The sequence below is a fragment of the Zootermopsis nevadensis genome, unplaced genomic scaffold (genome assembly GCF_977971745.1).
Source record: "Zootermopsis nevadensis isolate Lab colony 2312 unplaced genomic scaffold, Znev_1.0 Znev_ptg000002l, whole genome shotgun sequence".
Classification (NCBI taxonomy): Eukaryota; Metazoa; Arthropoda; class Insecta; order Blattodea; family Termopsidae; genus Zootermopsis; species Zootermopsis nevadensis.
In genome coordinates, this window is record NW_028259134.1 from 23,697,854 (window position 1) to 23,717,664 (window position 19,811).

Sequence of the window (19,811 nt, forward strand, 5' to 3'; positions counted from 1 at the left end):
CTGGGGTTCATCCGGTGTCTTCCCTCAGAAATGAAGCGATTGGGCTGTGAAACTGATTGCTCATCTGCACCAGGTGTCGAGGCTAAGAATGCGTGGAGCCATACCTCCACGCCCTCATACGGATTCATTGCGGGGTGCTTTCACTTATATCTAGCACCATTTGCGCAATGAAGCTCTTTTGTTTCGTCATCGTATTACGGAACTTCAATATTTATTCTGTGAGATTCAAAATAAATGTTAAAATACGTAATTGAACACAATTTACGTCTGAACTACCTTTTATTATTGTCGTTGGTCTGGCGTGTGTCCACACGCGCTTTGATTTTGTAGCAAAAAATAATAAATAGAAAAAGATAATCATGCTTCTTACCGGGCACCGAAGTCGCGTAACAGAAGAGCATCGCTGGCCGGCCCTGTAACGAGCATAAGTTCCAGAATGGTCTAGAATTCTCACGATTCGAGCGGAACCGGAAGTAGTCATTCAACTTCCGATCCGTGCGTGTAAGTGTGTTTGTTGCAGGCAAGATGCTCGTAATTGTACGTTTGTTGATGAAAGTGGTGTAGTTTTGGTGCTACAAAGTGTTAAATGATAACAATTGGAGTGATGGAGTGTGATAATAAACTTAGTCAACACAGTGGCAAGGCAAAAACCAGCGGCTGCAGGTGAACTGAGTGGTTCAAGGTAAGAAGCTAAAAATGCAATGACGTGGCGGGTTATGCTGTTAATGTGTCCAAGTGAAAAATGCAGCAATTTCTAGGGGACTCTTGTAGAAATCAGCAAGTGTATTATTTTGGCTGTACCAGAAATTATTTTATTATGTTTCAACGAGACGTGGGTTGTAATACGCGGGATTCTTTTCATTCCCATGACCCTCTGTCTACTTTCCCCCCCCCCCCCCCCCCGTTGGAATCAGAAACCAAGTTTTATACCCATACAAAAACTAAAAGCAAAATTATTCTTTTGCATATTTTAATATTTACGTTTTACCAAATATAGTTAGATTTATCAAGTTCAGGTGGACAAGATGGGCAGGGAAAGTAGCATGCATGGAAGGGAATTTGAATGCATGCAGTCTTTTGGTGTGGAAGCCAGAAGGAAATAGATCACTAGGAAGACCTAGACGTAGGTGGGAGGATAATATTAAAACGGATCTCAGAGAAATTGGATAGGGTGGCGTGGACTGGATTAATCTGGCTCAGGATAGGGACCAGTGGAAGGCTGTTGTGAACACGGTGATGAACCTTCGGCTTCCGTAAAATGTTGGGAATTTGTTGAGTAGATGAGTGACTGTTGGCTTCTCCATGGAGTAAGTAAGTAAGTAACAAATTTTCCGTGCCTGCCTGAGTCATCCATAGGCCGTGATATACCTCAGGTGGTTAGTCGCCGGATTCTTACTGTATAGGTCCGGGTTTGCACCCGGATCGGCACGCGTTGGATTTTTGGTGGACAAAATTGCACTTGGAGTTCCTCGGTTTTACCCTGTCACTCCATATTAACTCGTGGACCTTCAGAGGCCACAGTCATGCGTGGATTCGTGGTCTGGCTCCTGGCATCAGTTGGATCATTCGAGATTCACTGATGGTAAAATTCTGTAGGGTCGCAGATTTAGGTTGTTTTAAAACTTCGTCGCGTCACGTCGCTGTCGAGTGGGCAACACTGCTGCTTCGTATTCTTGGTTTTCCGCAGTCCCTCCAGGCAACTGCCGGTATAGTAATTTCACTTTGGCCACGACCGCTTCCATCCACATCCTTTCTAATTCGTTTACAGCTCCGCTTTATTCCTGTGTTGTGTGTCGGGGTTTTGTATGAAGTTGCAGTTTCGAAACTTTTCTCCAAACATTGAAGTGTATTTATTGTGCGCCCTGACTTGACATAGCTGGGTGCATTTGTAGGTCGATGCAACTTTCCTGAAGATGGAGGTCTTTCGAAACGTCGGTATCTGCAACCCAGCAGACCATCGCGTTCGCTGCCAACATTTACATCTGTCCGTTTGTCAACTTGTAGCAACTCGAGACCGGCTGAACGGATTCTCGTGAAATTTCGCCGTGTGTCTGTTCACTAAAAATCGTCTTCGCCCTCCGGTTTTGGCGTAATACTTCGCGGCCCACGCCCCTTCTTCCTCTGTCAGATCGCAGTGCGCAATTTTGGCTACCCTCGTGAAAGCGTCTGGGCTTACACACGCCCCACGACTGTCATTTGCAACATCTTTCTTTCTGTGTGCTATCCTTTCTTTGCATTCCGCTCTAATTCTGCCCGTTTCTTTATTTTCCTTATTTCCTCTTTTCTGTTATAATTTCTTCGTCTCCTTTCCTGTATTTTATTATTTCTAACCTTCTTTCTCTCTCTCTCTTTACTCTTATTTGTTTGTTTGTTCCTCGAACTGTGTGCCAGCAAGGCTGACACACGGGTCAAAGCACCAGTTTCGCTTGCCAAAGTACACTGCTTCTTCAGGCTGTGTACTTTGAAAACATTTTCCAGGAACACTTTTCGAACCGGCAGTCTCTCGCACGCAGGTCTGCTGGTCTGTGTTCCTCTTAGAATAATGGAGCGCTTGTGCAGGTACGCGAACAATAGCCACGCTGAACGCGCGTGGATCTAAAAATAGGTGCTCGGGGCGAATCTTTTAGCACCTCGTGAATACCCACCACCACCCTTCATCAGCAGCCCAACACGCCCCTCCCCCTGTGCTTGATGGCTTCGTAAGGGCCCTCGGGAGAGGACGTCGTGCAAGTGGGAGAGAAGTGCTAACGGCTCCCTCGGGCGAAAAATGCCCCTTTTGGGGCTCATTTTCAGTGTAGAGCAATTCCACTGACCACGTCGTAATTACAAAGATAACATTTTGTTGACTGAGTGTTTCTATCGATCTCTTTCCGACAGATCATCATCACCTTTTAAAGCGGATTTGCTTACGTGGGGAGACAGCAGACTAGAGCCCCATGGAGCACAGTCGTTTTCGGAAAGCTGATGGTTCCTCAGCTAGTCAAGAAATTCATTTCCTTTTATGGAACCCTCCGCATGTCCCTTTCCTGAGCCAGATTAATCCTTATCTCCGCAAAGCCCATTTCAGTATAATCCCCCATCTACGTCTAGGTCTTGTGAGTGGTCTCTTACCTTTCATGCACCGCGTACTGTACCAGAGAGAATGTGAGCTGACAAATGGCCGATGATGATCCGGAAGGCCGGTCGACTGCTCCCAGAATAGCACGGAGACCCATGAGTCAAGGGTACTCAACTGCAGACTAGGTCCACGCGGAGATGACGAAGCAGAATCCGGCGGTCAATGTACGGCGACTTAACGACGTTATATCAAGTACTCAGACTCTAATCGTGACGTATTGGATGCAGGCCTTGGCCTTTCGTGGGTTCAAGCGCGGAGTGGAGAGCAATATTTTGACGAATCTTTGTGTTTGAATCAGGAGACGGGGCACCAATAGTCGGGCTTTTGAGCCACGTAAATTTATGGTTTGTTTCCACGTCTCCCACTTTCGAATCTCAGGTTTTTCGTGGTTTTCCCTCATCCCACGTGGCCGGTACATTAAAATAGGCTTTTCGCTATTCATAATCGTCTCTCGACTTGTTCCGCGGAAAACACCGCCGAAGCGACCTCTCACCCCTTCACGGGATTTATTTCCGCCTGTGAACTCCCACACGTACCTTGGTCTTGCGCCAGGAGATCTTGGCAGGATGTGACGTCACGTCAGCTGCTCCCTGGCACGTGGGACCGAGAGACAGGACGTCAGCAATTTTGTGATCACTCTCTGCGGCGCGCTCCTCCCGAATCGTCTGGGTATTATCTGGCCAGCAAGACAGAAACAGACTTTCATCTTCGTGTTGGCAGATGTGGGAGTGCGACCTGCATCTTTTCACTCATTCCTCCGTCTTTATGTCTTAGTATTTCTGTCTCTGGCCTGTTTCGTGTTGTTCTACACAGTCTTTTGTTTGTCAGGCATTTCGTTGAAAAGTCCGGAGCAGTTGGCTTCGATTCGTGAGAGACGACGGTGAAGTTTCTCTCCGTGATTTTCTCCGGTGCTCCGTGTACGTAATAGAAAATGTGAGCAAGATGTCTCGTGCGTCGCATGGAAAGGGTTTATCTCGCAAACTGACAATCTCACGAGGTTTCCCGAACGTTGCATCACTTCAGAAGTGACTTGTGCCGGGCACAGCCTCGCGTATTCGATCAGATATTTATGTGAATATTTCTTTTAGCTATTTTGGGTGTTTCTTTAACGGCGCTTCAATCGAACCGTGGCTTGGGCACATAAATTCTCCCGACAGCACAAAAGGAATTCAAACTAACAAGGCGTCGAGTGTGAAACGAGCGCCGCCTGCGTACCATCAGACATGTCGGTATTGCAGCTCCCTACTACCGCTGCTTGCCCACACGTTCTTCCCCAGGATCCGTCATCGTGTCCACGCCGCCCATTTGCGTAAACGTCATCCCATATGTTCCTAGGTCCCCCAAGCTTCTCTTTCCTTCGAGTTTTCTGATCAAAATTTTGTACGCATTTCTCACCTCACCCCGTAACTGTGTGACAACGGATTGAACGCAACAAAGTAGAGTAGACTACACCGTTTACAGGGTTCTTGAAGGACTGCCAACACTAATAACAATCCGGGCCAGTTCCGACATCTTTTACTGCACAGAGACGTTTTAGTGTGTTTCTGGCTTGAAAATTCTTGAGATTTTATTCTCGAAGGTGGAAAGGCAAGAACACGCAGTTTCCTTGTGACACGCCTTATGAGCGTTGCTGTACCGCGCAGTCAGTTCGATGAACGTTAAGATGTTACAGATGATTGATTATGTACGATGGCGTTTCATACTTTCATGAAGTTCGGTTCTGTGCGCTTCAGAGCTCAGTGTTTCAAAACGATGCTAAGAAACGTAAAGTGTATTCATGATCAGAGAAGGGGCAGAGCTGTTTATAAATGTTTTCCTCGCAATTTTTATCATTGCCTTTAAAGTTTATTTGGTGATGTTGAAAATCTATGACCGGAAGAAATTGTACATCTCGATCGTAAAACCAAATGAGCAACAACACTGATTTTAATCTTATATAAGACTTTCAAGTCTTATCTGTGTAACATGTTGAACTATTTTCGTGTTAATTACTTCTTCAACAGTTTAGGAGTTTTGAACCAGCCTGTATTCGTTCTCCACACTCCCTGGAGCCCATCAGACCCCCTGCGGCTTATATTTAGTTGTCGGCCAGACTGAGTGCGATCTCCGTCTGTGCTTCACGGCGTTACATCGTAAATGTGTCATAACGTCTCGAAAATTAAAAGAAGAACGCTTTGAAATTTACTGTAGCGAGAATTTGAACAGGAAGTGTCATCGAACACCTGTCATCTGGAGTATTTCTGCTCTAATTTCGAATGATTACATCATCACCTTTACCATTAGACTTAACATGATTTGGCAACAGAATACGCCTGACATCTTTTGTAAGTGAAAATAAATTTCTCTCGTCGTCCACCGACTGAAGTTAAGAACCCGCTTAAGAAGGCCTGGAAATTTTCCTTCCTCGTCTCACATATTTCATCGCTGAAAAGCCTCTAAATTATTCAAAGGCCAGTAGTCAAATTGATAGCCGATGTTCAAATTCGTCCGTCCGATAAGATTTAGTTCGGAAGGACGGACAGTCTGCAGGTAGCTGCTTTGCTTCTCAACATCTTCTTCAGTGGATGTGGTGTGCAGGTTACCGGGATGAATCTCCATAGCAACGGCAGTCTGATGGCATAAATAGAATCCCACATATGTACGAAACCTGAGCGTACACGCGGCTTCAGAAGCACTGAAACGTTCCATTCGCTCTAACGCCAGAGAGAGCTTTCGTATGATTCTCGGTGTAAACAGCGATCATTTCCTTAAACAGCGTTAACCAGTTGATCTTCATAATGGTGAAGTGTAGTGTTTTCTTCGCGGTACGGACTGAATTCTTAAGTTTCATTTGAAAGAGCTTCGGCTCCAAAGGTTAATTAGCGTTTTAGTCGTATTATTTCCTTAAACAAGGTTAACCAGTTGATCTTTGTAATGGTGAGGTGTAGTGTTTTCTTCGCGGTACGGACTGAATTCTTCAGTTTCATTTGAAAGAGCTTCGGCTCCAAAGGTTCATTAGCGTTTTAGTCGTATTATTTCCTTAAACAAGGTTAACCAGTTGATCTTTGTAATGGTGAAGTGTTGTGTTTTCTTCGCGGTACGGACTGAATTCTTAAGTTTCATTTGAAAGAGCTTCGGCTCCAAAGGTTAATTAGCGTTTTAGTCGTATTATTTCCTTAAACAGCGTTAACCAGTTGATCGTTGTAATGGTGAAGTGTAGTGTTTTCTTCGCGGTACGGGCCGAATTCTTAAATATTATTTAGGCGAATTTCAGCTTTAAAGGATTAAGCGATCTCGAAATAAGACGAATAGTTGTGCTAGTCACGAGTGGTTAGCATCCCGCTTCTTATTCATGATTCACAAATCATCGCATCATTGGACGGTCTTTGATCTGAGCTAGTGACACGGTTTGTTACGGAGAAAGACGAGACTTAAAGGAGGATAAGGTGAAGTCGATAAAAAATTATTTTTGTGTTACTTTCGCGTTTATGTTCAGGAAAAAAAAACACTGCTTTACAGATGGCGTTCTCGGGTAACTTCAGTCAACGAACGTTCAGTAAAGGAATTTTCGCGTTCACATTATAACGCCTCTTTGTTATGCGTAATAAATTTTTGTTAGAGCGAAAATACGTCGAATTGCGCGGATGTTACCGGCCGCCTACCTCGACTTCCAATCGAGCGTTCGTTATTATTGATTTACCTTTTTTATCCATGGCACGAGTTTTATCTAAAAATGTAGCAGTTGAAACAGAATCCTTAAATGACCTGGGGATGAGGAACAAATGTTTTCTGAGTATCATTGCCATCGTTTGCACCTCAGAATGTAAATCAGTCCGCCTTTTCTAATTATTTATTTAAATTAATTACAAATCATTTTCCCTTCACGATTTTTCAGAAATGTATAAACGTAAACGGCTCGGATTAGGAACAGACTTATTTCAGTTATTTAAAAAGTTGAATTCTTCGTCGTGTAAAGCCTCAACCCCCGACAACATTCCGTCCGTCTTGTTGCCTAGCAACAGCAGGATGACTCGCAAATATCTGTTGTTGGTTTGGGCGTGGTGGTTGATCGCTTCTTACCTTTGTACTTTGGTTGCACGGTGACCAGCCGCTGGACAATTTGACCACACGTGGGGAGAATGAGGAGTGTGTCCACGAGAAAACTGGTAACGGGATGGGAAGATGAATATCACGGAAGAAAACTGTGGCGGGGGGGGGGGGGGGGGGGCTCAGCTGTTCAGTTGATGCAGTGTCCTTAAATGAGGTAAGAAGCTGACGCTGTCGTCTTTCGTTGCACCTTTTTACTAAACGGATCGACCTTTTCCACGCGCTCCATGAACTTTCTGAGTTTCCTCGATGTTGCTACGTAGATAGACCAGTGTTTGGTGCCTAAAAGCGTGCCCAATCCGGCGCAGACTCCGTATTTTTCCTTTAACAACAGACTGCAAAGCTTTTCCTCAGCGTAATAAAAGTTTATCGCGTCCACCGGCGGTGGAAGACAATTTTCTACACACGACAGAACAGTTTCCTACTGAATTTGTCACGTGTGGATCTGCGTTGTTCTTCTCCGTCTGCCGTTTATAAATTTGGTCACGAAAAAGGGTAACACGGATGAAGTTTGGAAAACATCGGCCTTCGGTTTCATTCTCTCTGCCCGAGGAGCAGTTTTGCGACGGGTTTATTAGTCACCTGCACTGAGACTGGTTTTGCATAAAATCTTCGTCGGTCAGCCTCACGTTCTGCCCTCGTAACGCAGTGGCGTTGCTGCAGCTCTGACAAGCCCGGAAGTTCACGCCTTCGTTTAAACTATAAAAAAGTGGAAGTTCGTTTGAAGTTGATGATATGACTTTTTTCTAAAGTAGTCCTCCGTGCAGGGCTGAATCGAAATATAAAAATAGCTAACACATCACTTGAGACCTAGATGTGGATGGGAGGATAATACTAAAATGGATCTTAAAGAAATGTTTGTCACGACGTGGACTGCGTTCACCTGCCTCGGATAGGAACCAAGATCCAGACTGAGAGAAAGTTAAGCGGACTGCGTAGGCACTGACAGTCTTAATAAACTCCAAGCGAAGTTCATGATCACCGTTTCTGTTGTCTTCCGAAGCAGAGTGACCAGAGCCCAGGGCGTTTTCCCGGTATTCGGAGCAGCTCTAGTGCAGTTAAGCCTTCGGTAGGTTAGCTTGGTCGATTAGACAGCGGAACAGCTGGATTGTTGTTCCCTCGTGTAACAGAGCATGTCGCTTCTAATACCGACACGTGCCCCTGTTCTCACGTAGATATGCTGCAAGCATTACACGTCCTGAACGCATGAAGGCGGCTGTGTCGTCCGTCCGAATGACTCACTTCAGGCACAATGCCTACTAAACGGATTTAGATTAAATTTGGTATTAGGAACAGACACGAAGTCATCAGATGATATCAAATTTTGCTGTTTTCGGTTTGTAACTGCATGAAAGCCAAATGCAACGTTATGAATTGTTTCGATAATCTTTTAAATAGGAATCCGTTCCATTACATAACATGCAGGTGTCTTAAATGTCTACAGAATTCCTGTAGAAAACGTAATAACATAAAAGCATAATAGAGAGTTCGTGTTAGGGCGTCCACACAGAGAATTGCCGCAGGAATTTTATTCTCGATCGGCCGAATAAAGCCGCAGGTTACCAAGGAGACCGACTGCATTTCAACAACAAACAGTCGGCACCATTGCTCGTAGCATCGCCTGATCGTGTTTCATCAACAGGGCACAGCCGTCGTCCATTAACGACGTACAGTGCAGGTACTCGATTCTGAAGTAAACAGAGTTTTCACTTGCAGTGGAATGTAGCGTTGGCTGCCGGCCCCGCTAAAGCCTGTTTACGGAGATTAACTCGAGCGGATTACATTGGGAAAGCAAACATGTACAATGCTTAAATCAAATTCATTTTTCAAATCATTAATCTCTTTACAGAGGGAACGCGATTACAGAATGTCCAAATCTCAGAGAGCCTGCAGCACGAGGTCGTGGAAAAACGGAGAATCGGCACGAACCGCAACCCCGGAGGACCACGCCCCTTATCTGCGGATTACAGATGTGTGGACATTTTGCCTTCAGTTAATATTTTCGAAAAATTTTCTCCCGCGTTTCACTCGCGACCCTTGGACAGGCGTTGAGTAGCCCAGGTCGGTCAGTGATCCGGACTCCCACGTGATAGGGCCTATCTGCTGCATCACTCGGCCTCCGCTACCAAATTATTCCAGCGATGTGTCCGTCGGCAAATGAACTCTGCCCTCTGTGAATCGAGGATGTGACGTCACTGGATTATACGCCTATCAGCGATGGGAAGGGACATTTAAATTAATTGAGTAGTTTTGGAAATGAGTGGACTCGGCGTTTGACGTGTCAGCTTAATCCCAAGGATTCTGTCCGCACGCAAGTTGCGTCCGTTTCATTAATCGATGTTGAAGTCGCAAATCCCTCGGCGGTTGATCAACTGTCACGTAAAGGGATGTCAGGTTTCGGGGCAGTTTATTGATTGACCTTCGGGGGGGGGGGGGGCTCCATATGACGGCATCTCAACGTTACAGAATGGTTTTTGCTTTGTGTAAGATTTCAGACTTCAGATCGTCTTGTACTGCGCGTGTGAAATTGTTTTGGCTGGCGATTTGTAAGAGTTGTAAGGGTCTGAGGAAAACCATGACATTCTTTCGTAACAAGTGCTCCATGGTTTCTTCGAGGGTTCTGAGAACATGGGGCTACCTCTCTGGCGGTGGAAACTGTAATTTCGCCGAGAAACTCCGTGGGTGTAGGCTCAAATTGTCTTGCGGCGTTACAGAATTCTTGGTGATTTAGTTTTCTTGCACAGTGACGAAATATGTTCCAACTTCGCGTTACTTCTGTTCAAATTATCGTTAATTAAGTTTCATTCACGGCAGCGGATCGCATAGGAAAGGCGAGACGCACACCACAAGCGACGCAGCGGCCCGGAAAAGTTACGTTAGCGCGAGGAATTAATTAATCGCGCGGATTTTCCCTTGCGAGAGAACGGGCACAATTTGTCACATCTCTCTCTCGTATAACAAAGGTAAGCACGTGATGATAATAAAGCCGTATAGGCTCAGTGAAGGTGAAGTTCCGTGTATTCTGAACCTCGGCCACGGCTGGTGTCAGGGCCGAGATCTGAAGCCGAGCTTTCCGTATACGAAGCAGGAGTGCCAACCTTTCAACCACGACGGTGTTTCTTTTAATGTGTAAGAGATCTGGATGTCTGCGTGGTAAAAAATCTCTGAGAGTCTGCAGCATCCGGTATGGTCTCTGTTGTATCGTAAAGTGTAAAACGGTGTTGGGACCGCGCTAAACCTAATCCACATGACGGGCCTCGTGATTAGATCTTAATATTACAAAAAATCGTGGCGTCGTGACGCTTTTGATTTGTTGATAACAATTTCAGAAGTTTTTATCAGCGAAATTCTACACGGAAATGTAAAATCTCTTGTTGAATGTTGGCCTGTAAGTTTCTTCTGTTATATTTTCTTACGGTGCTGGTGCTACGAGCTGTTGATGATAAAGTTGTGGTGATACGTCGGTGGAATGATGACTGGCAAGCGAAAACCTTAAGCACAGAGGAATAACTTTTCCTTTGCCACTTGTTCTCCACGTGGATCAAACCCGGGCCTAAAAAAGTCGCAGTTCAATGGTTGGCATGTCATGATTGTGGTTGTTCGTGATTTTTCTCAGTCCACTGAGTTAGTGACACCCATCGCCACTCGCCTGTCCGGCGTCCTTGTTTCGTGCCCTGGCTCCGCGGTTGAGGTACCCGGCTCAACCCTGGGAGCTGCGACCACGGATTCGGACGCCTCTGCCGCCGGTGACTTTTAACACACGAAGATCAGCTGGTAAGTGGGCGGGGGGGAGGGGGCACATTTTTGGCTCAGAGCCCACCCTGTTATGTCCCGATATATTCTTGGCCCAGACTTCCAGTGCCGGATTCTCAGACAACACAAATTTGCCGCCCGACGCTGCGGTAGTGACGAGCGTCGCTGGCATTTCCTCGTATCCGTTTCAGGTTTTGTTGAGGTCGTTTCTGACAAAGTCCCTTATTCACGCAAAGTCTCCTGAATTTATCTTCAAATGTTGCATTATTTTCATGGTAGCTTCTCTCTCTCTCTTACATTTGTGACTGTCGAGAGAAGAAGCTAAAAGGCCTGTTCATTCTGAAGTGGCAGTGTTTCTAAACGAGACATATCGTGCGTAGCGTGTAAAGGGTTAGCATTCATAAGAATATGTGCAGAGTGGTTTTGAAAAGAGAAGCGAGCTTTGTCTTCTGTATGACTTCTCTCAGCCGTCGCTTGTGTCTGCCTTAAGGTAGATCGTGACGGATGGACGGACGTGAAGGTACAGAGGTCATCTCAGTGTTTGATTGGCAGGAGGAGAAAGGGGCTCCATTAGTATCGTTAATTGCCACTGACATAAACGAACGGACGGACAGGCGGAGTCGTCAAAACTCTGTCGCCGACGTTATGTGGGCCTGCGAGGGCTGTCCAGGTATGCGGACCACATTGTGCACAACATTCGTGATGGTGACTGTCGTGGTCATTTCAAGACGATGCGCTACTAGGTTATCAGGGTATGTAACTCTTTCAGTGTTACGCACGACTTGTGTTTCGATAAGATCAGTGGAGGAAACGTGACCCGTCGTCTATCAAGAGTTAAAGTTAACCGGTCATGGTTATTGAACACAGAAATTAGCCGATACGTTACCATGGAAACATATTAAGACGATGTTTCTGGTCTGAATGCAGGAAATGCGTTCGTTCCAGATCTTGTCCCTGAAGTTCTCTCAGAAACAAACGCACTTCTTCATGTAGAATGTTCATTGTACTTGCCATGGAGGTCTTCTGGCTACCGCTGCATTAACCCGCTCCGTGGGCATTGGAAGGACAAGGGACTGAAGTTTCTTCATGTCCGTGGAACACAACTGTACCCGCGATGTAGCATTTTGATGTTTTAATAGAAACTTTCGTTTTTGATTTGTCTTCATTTTTACATGTTACTTCTAGTACTCAGTCGACGCTCATGTTGGTACCTGAGGATGGTAAAAAAAGGCCGAAACATGTAACCTGTAACATGGACATTTTATTATTGACAGGATGATTTCTAAGTTGTTTAAGTTGACTTATCAAAGGATTATAGTGTTCCACAAAAGAGAACCGCTTAGGGATGCTGTTTCGATGTTACTTAGCGACTTTGCACAACTGCCGTCAAAGTTCGTGAGGTCGTACAAGTAATGATCTGCATTGGTAAATACAGAAACTGAGAGACGAGATGACAGCTCCACTCACCTGCCTTGCTTTACTCTCAGCTCGCCATGAAATACAACAGTCAGTGGATTCTGAAGCCTTTCTCGATGCACACAGAAATTAACCTCCCTCCCCCTTCCCCGCCAGGCGCACAAATTAGCACCGGAACAAATTTTACAATCGCTCGCATTAACAAAAAGGGAAAATGTAATGAATCTGTCAGAGCTTCGTCTCTGCCCCATTCAGAAATTGCATTTTCTTGACAGCTCAGAGTAATTCTCTCTCCTTTCCGCCGCTCGGCTCCGCTTTAAAACATCGGGAAACGCCTGAAGTGTATGCTATTCCGCCTCTCGCATCTGCCAAGGAAGTTGCAGTAGAGGCACGGCGATGTAGCGGTAGACGTCGTGATCTTGACAGGTCATTTTCTGCAGGAAGTTGGTTCATTGAAATCTCACGGTAAAGTAGGTCGCGCGTTATTGAAAGCTGTGCTGCCAACTTCCAGGAAACAATTCAGTGTTTTGTGTTGCCGCGTGTCAGAGGCGCCGTTCGCCGATCAACTTACCTGTTACCGTAATGGCCCGTACAATAACTCTGCGCCTTGTTGAAGGAGGGGGGGGGAGAGGAACAGAAGTCATTGAGTGCTGCTGGTTAGCTCACACACGTGTTTCCATAGCAACGTCTTTAAATTGTCTTGTGAAAAAGAGAACGAGATTTTCATCTGTTTCTGCTTAAATGCTTTCGTCTAGACAGGAAGGCCGCCACCATTTGTCCAGTTAATGGTCTCTTTATCTCTGCATTTTCCAGTAGTCGTCCGTTAGCATCCAATGCGCCTGGAAATTATAGGACGTAACTGTAAGTATTCTGACGGCCGACGTATTAGTAGGAACTTGTACCGATTTTCAGTGCCTGCATTTGTAATCTGTCTGCATATCAAATACTCCATTGCTGTTAGCCAGAGCAAGTAACACGGTCGCCGTGCTATCATTTACGATTTTCTAAAGCTCAAAGCTTTTGTGATAGAAACGGATCCACCGATTATGGCCGCTGACCTTGTAGGAAGTGCCCAGTATGCGGACCACTCAATGAAGGAAGGAAGGAGTTTCCGCCGGTCAGTACAGTCTGTGGCAGTGTGGAAGCCTGATAATTGTCTTGTGACTGTGCTGTGTTAACAACATGCCACCTGTTCGTTGGGTTAGTTAGGTTAAGTTTAATTTGGGTAGGTTAGTTTGTTAGATTAGGCAATGTCTTGAAAATATTCGTCACATCTCGTCACGCCGTTACAGTATGTCACGGGTAGTCACGCTTTTAAAATCTTGGTGATGTTTTAACACTTAAGGTGTCCTCTCGTCACGCTTTCAAAGGAGGTCACGCCTAGTCACGCTTTGTCACTAATATATATAATTGAATATAATGGAGTAGACAGGAGCAGAGGTAGTGATGAATCGAGTGATGTCAGAAAGCAAGAATTGGAAGAGGACCGAAGAATTGCGAAGAAGATGAAATTATCTGATGCTGTCTGTAGTGTAAATTTTCTAGTGACGTGTAGTGCAGTGAAATCGTCTTTCCTGTGTTGCATACCGTTGTGATATTTTATTTGGAGCGTACTGTACGCGGCCTGCTGCCATCTCTTCCAGCAAAGTTCTGGTAAGTGACTCGCTCCGAGGTTCCGATTCACAAAGTTCAGCGGCCAAGAACGCTGGAACGCGGTATAGTTGCAACATTAGTGATTGTCAGAATTTGCAATAAGAAGCCAGGGCACCTTCGTCTCCTTCAACGCGTCCTTCGTAATTCGTATAACGCAAACCACGAACAGAAAAAGTGAAAACTGTTACTTCTTACATTTTCTTGCAGTAATCGCGACCCGGAATAAGAAGAAAGGATTTGGAAATGTGCAGAATTTCGAGAAATCGATTGTGGACCCGTCTGTGTGTTTTCTGCTGATACCGAAGCTCGCTTACCATGTACCATGGAGTAATAGAGAAGAAAGGAAAGGAAGATGAAAGGGAGAAAGGAAAACGAAAATGAATGACTCGTCTTCCGATCAGTGAACGCAGTTAGGTTGATTGCCTTCCGCGCCATTGAGTGCTATCGGTACCAGAGCCTGCGAAAATGAGTTGTGGGCGATGAAGGCTGCAGGAAAGTGTCCCGCTGTTTGCACGGGAAGAGGCTTCAGTTCCCATTCACGCTCAGCCCCCTCGTATCGAGTTGAATTAATGAAAGTAACAACTGTTTCATCGCCCTCTAAATAACTTTATGGATTCTTGTAAGCAGCTACCACATAAAGTTTCAGTTTGTACACTTAAGATTATTGCTTCGGGTGTGGGAAATATTTCGAAGTTCACACAAACCTCAGTCACGTTGGTTCGACTATGTCTTACAAAGTGAGAGTGTTATAAAATATGGCGAGAAGGAAGTTGTCAGAACTTACCGAAATATAGACTTTGGCCTTGCACACACGATTAGAAACTGAATGACCTCGAGGCGCTTGGTCTGATGTGACTGTGGGGGTCAGAATCACATTTTGAACCTTGGAAACATCTCGAAAGCCTTAACTTTGAGGGCCGAAACGTATGTGGAAAGCCAAGATACGATCGTCCCCTACAGAATTCGTTATTCCAGTAGCTTTGACGTGGTTTCGAACTGTGCGGCGAGAATCCCTGGTTCGAAATTGGGAAGTCTGGATTTAGGTCCTTCATATTCTTGTGGTTTGTCCTCAGTTTCTCCCGGAAGATGGTTTCCAGCGCCTGAAAACGCGCCACAATCGAGTCGCTGTAGATGTTTGATATTTCATTGTTAATAATTATCCGACCGAATTCGACCTGTATAATTCAGAAGACGTCGTTAGATAAATCAAGGAATTAAGATGCGCAGACGAAGTCCGAAGAAGGATTCTTAGACACGTGGTTGCCCATTGCGTTCGGGATAACAGCGTGTTACTTAACGTTTGCTGTTTATACTGGTGTTACGTAAAACCAGTCACTCCTTGCGTTGGCTTTCTTAAAATCATCTCTTATAGGTGACGTTTGCCTGTTACTTGCAGTGAAAGGGTTAAATAGAAAACTAATTTCAATTGCGTACACCAACGACACCTGTCAGATTGCGCAAGTTCGTATGAAATATCACGAAACTGCGCACGTGCACAGTGAAATAGTCAATCCATCATCTCATCTCAATTGCCTTCTTCAAGTTACAAGGCCATTCTAATTTATCACGCCGTCCTGACTAGGTTTGGTCTTCGCAGCAAGCGACCTGTTGATGATACGCCTAAGACTTCGTTGCTTGTCCCGAGAACCGCCTTGACATTTCTCTCCGGGCTTCATGTGGAGACGTAAAAGTTTATTACTCTGTCCTGTTTGTATTTATAGTTCCATGCTGTTGACACGTGCTGAGCGCGGAGGTAATCACGGCTGAAATGTATCTCAGAGATGAACTGGATTCAGCTGGCTTCTGTGAACACGGTAACCTCATATTTCCACGTGATCCTGTAACTTTACAATGAAGACAGTTCAGTCTCCTCGGCTTTCCTCGTGAGCTAGCTGTTTCCCAACGCCCGCGGTGGAATTCAGGAAAATATCGACTGGCCGGGTTGAATACTGTCAGCTTTCCGATGAAAACAGTGCCCCAAGGAATCAGGCAGTACAGACCTTGGAGAACGCGTTTGCCGAGACTACTCGCCCCAAAACGACAACAACCTCTTCATCAGACGGTCTTGTCGCCGATTGCAGAAAACTTTGCGTTCCCACACACGCGACCTCATTTCAAGTGGGACTCGGAGAAGGGTAAGGCTGTTCAGTGGAGTACACACTGCAGGTGGAGGGACGTCGTATTTCACACACAGCGCGGAACCGCGTACTGCCGAAAGCCACGCGAAGATCCGAATACAAGGCGTCAGATTCAGTCCCTACAAATTTACAGAATTCCCACGATCCGATTAGGAAGGTAATTTGTCATTCTCACCGAATTGCATACGAGCTAGCGAAATTAGGCTACTGACACGTGGAACTCACGTGTGGCCTACTTGTTTTTCTTTGGGTGTTCCTGTTTTGTGGACTTCCTGTTACGAGGCGAAGAAACTCCTCATTACGCAGTGGGGTATCTGCAGTTGATTGGCTTCTCAAATAATGAACAGTCCTCCCCTGCGCTTTGCGGTGTGGCTTCACAATACCAAATTTCGACCATATTCGTCCAGTGTTTCCGATATGAAACATGCTGACATATTTATCGTCGGACTTGGTCTTTCCCTCATGCTTTAAATCGATGAAACAAGTGAATAATGATTCCCGTTGCTGTGTAGAATGTTCTTTGTTTCAAGACGTAGAATTACCACCGAGTTCAATGCGTTGACCATTATCAAAATCTGCAGCGTCATCTACTGAAATTACAGTAATTTTACACGACGAGATGGCAGCACATTATTAATTACGGTGATATTTCAAATTAATAGCAAAGGCGTGCGTTTTTTCTCTCTCTCGAGACTGTCGTAATCACGCGAGCCGAGTGAGACGGGAATTTCACTTCGTTGACGTTCTAATTGTTTCATGTTATGAAAATACTGCGATGACCTATCTAAGACATAAGTGCTTGCAAATTTATCGGTTGCACCTGAGGTCAGCTGTTCCACTGACAAAGGATCGCGAAAGCTGCGAAGAATTCGAGATGGAGAGCGCTCATGTCAATGACGAAATATTTTGTTACTGAACAACATAACAGCGTGAAAACATTCGCTTTGTGCTATTGATACGTTGGTGTCTACCCGGCAACGTGAACACGAAAAACGCGTTTATTCTGCACAGTTCAGCCGAATACCTGTGTAATATGAGCGAGCCGCATTTACCACGCGCTCAGCAGTCAAAAACAAAGTTACGTTTCCTGGTTTAATCGTCGACGTATGGGCGGAAGGGGTGTAACAAATTCGTGTTCTTCGTCGGATATTATTAAAATGGTCGAATCGAGGAAGATGGGCTGAGCAGGACATGTAGCGCGCATGCCTGAGATGAGAAAAATGCTTTGAACGTCTGAAGTGAAGAGACCATTCGGAAAAGCTGGAGTCGAATTTATTTTCAGTTCGTATCGGGTTCCTTTTTATATGAAGCAGAAATCGAGATATATCGATTTTTCTTAAAAACTGTTTCTCCTAAGACGTTGCCATGCTACCTGCGTTAAAATCCAGAATCAAAATTTTTCTGTATGTGGTAAATATTTAATTTCCGGCACGTGGAGTGTGATTATTTGTTATTAACAATTAATCAAAGAAGTTGGAAAGAAAGTTTTCTTCTTTCGATAATATTTCTTCGCTCCGTCTTCGCCCGCTCTGTGTTTGCTGAGCCCTGGACCGAGTGCGTTCAGAACTACCGCCCGAAGGCACGGACAAACAAATGTTAGCCTCGTACTAATTTACGGTGTTTGCAATCGTAAGAAAGTGATCGGACAGTTTGCCCACGACAAGCTTGCCTTTCTGCTGTCTGCCCCCTCCGAGTCGTTGGCGGTCGGTTCCGATTGGCAGATTAGCGGAGTCTTATGGGAGGACTGTTTGAGGCGTTCGATTATCAGATACGCTTGTACGAGATACGTTTATGTATTTTTTGCCTTCCCAGAGAACGGGGATTTCATCGATACAACTGCGTGGTCTGTGTTTCGACATCACAGACTGGCACTAAATTCTGTTTGCAGATAAGTGGGATGAGATAATAGCCAACGCCCGGATAACATCTTTCCTACGAGATGTGTAATTACATAAATGTTACGTAACACGAGGATATATTAAGGTTATTACAAAATATTGCTATACTCTGTAGGTTCGGTCCACCTCAAATGTCTAAAACCAACATTTTAATAATATCCTCTCGTACATAATTGTTGCTGTTATTAGGATCTCTGTCGCTGCGGGTCGTCAGTTGCAATTCGATAACCTATTAGCAATTTCTGTGGCTTGTGGAGTGGCCGGCTGAGTCGGTGTACCCCAGAGTGGTCCTGGCATCGATGCCGCTCGCAGTCTCAATTTACTCTGCGTTTACAAATACAGTGGCTGAAACCTTTCGATCCTGAATTCCCTCCTTTACTCAGATTGCGCTCAGGTCATAGTTAAGCGGGCTGTGTGTTTATCCACTGCACTGTAATTTGTACTGTAAAATGACTCTGTATCAACTGGTGTTGGTAGTGTACAGTCAGTCTAGGAGAGTCCTTGGGTCGGTCTGGCGCAGAGAGGAGGCGGAATGAATTGTTAAGGGAAGGGAGGGTGACTTTGGGATGGTCAGGGGAAGTGGATTGAGAACACAGGGTTGTGAAATCGTTTTGTACAATAGACGTCGCTAACAAATGCCTCAAATGTTGTAGAAAATAAGTAATTCGTAGCGCCAATAAGCAGTTAACGTTCGAAGCACGTAACAGTCGTTGATTTGCTCAGGAGACAGGACAAGATGTGAAGATAACATTGAGATGCATGCCAGAGGCATTCTTTGTGATGATAGGGCTGGCTCCAGATCGTGCCCTGTGGCTTCCCTTGGTCTTTGCGGTGTTCAGCCTCGGGGTACCTGACTAGTTTGGGCAAAGCAGTTTTAAGCACGTGTTACAGTGTGCGAGGTCGTCACAGACGTTTCGGTGGTCCCAGCTGCAGGTGCAACACAATAAGCGAGATTATTGCAGTAAAACTTTTCCCAGAGACGATCGCACGTGAGTCTGTCGATTAGGTTACGCGCTGTCTCCGTCAGATCGCAAATTGCAAGCATCTGAAAAGTTGATCCGCCGTCAGCGAAGTGAGTGGGCTGGCTGTTGCGAGATCATTTTCGATACTTGTCGATTTAATGAAGTTAACACACACATACACAATTGTAGATGAAGGATAATTCTTATTGCATTAGGCAGGTCTAGTCTTGCGTTGTCAGTACGGGCGTATTATTACCGAACAAGCAGATACTATAAGCTGACTGCAGTGTTCCAGCGGTTACAGGGTAAGGAATAAGGGCTCTCAACCCTGTCGAGACAAGGGGCCACATCTGTCATTGCTTATCGACACGCAGGATTACGTCAATTTGTTGTGTGGAAGCCGTCCTTTGGCCCAGGCTACGTGACGCGCTGTTCAAGTCCGTCCGTCGGTCGGTCTCATTAAACTTGGCGCGCATTTCAAGTTTCCCCTCATGAGGTCTCGCGATCCCCGTCGTTGAATGCCTGATTGAGGCATGATAATGCCCCGCCCAGAAGCCAGTGCTTCTGTAATTTGCGCGTCTGAACCCTCTGGGTCTTGTTTGATTCCGCCGCTCTTCGACTGACACGGGATGAGAACTAAATCTTGGTCGGCAGCACTTGACATCCGCTGGGGCGTGTTTCTCGGGTTTCCTAGCAGATGGCGTAGTGGTCCAGCCAGCATCCTGTTTGACGCTGCCATGGAAACGCGCAGGCGAAGAGAGGGCAGCGTCATCGTCGAATTTGTGCG

The 19,811-nt window shown here is 45.5% G+C and overlaps 1 protein-coding gene across 2 annotated transcripts in view; it reads left to right on the forward strand.

Moving 5' to 3' along the window:
* rols (zinc-RING finger and ankyrin repeat domain-containing protein rolling pebbles) overlaps nt 1-19,811 on the forward strand; it is an 83,404-nt gene that overhangs the window by 2,045 nt on the left and 61,548 nt on the right. Inside the window, exon 1 of one of the 2 annotated variants that reach the window (XM_022076059.2) lies at nt 485-682. The exons of the other annotated variant lie outside the window; for it this stretch is intronic. The gene's annotated coding sequence lies outside the window, so the exon portion shown is untranslated. Of the gene's footprint in view, nt 1-484; nt 683-19,811 lie in introns of those variants that run through there. 2 annotated transcript variants of the gene reach the window in all.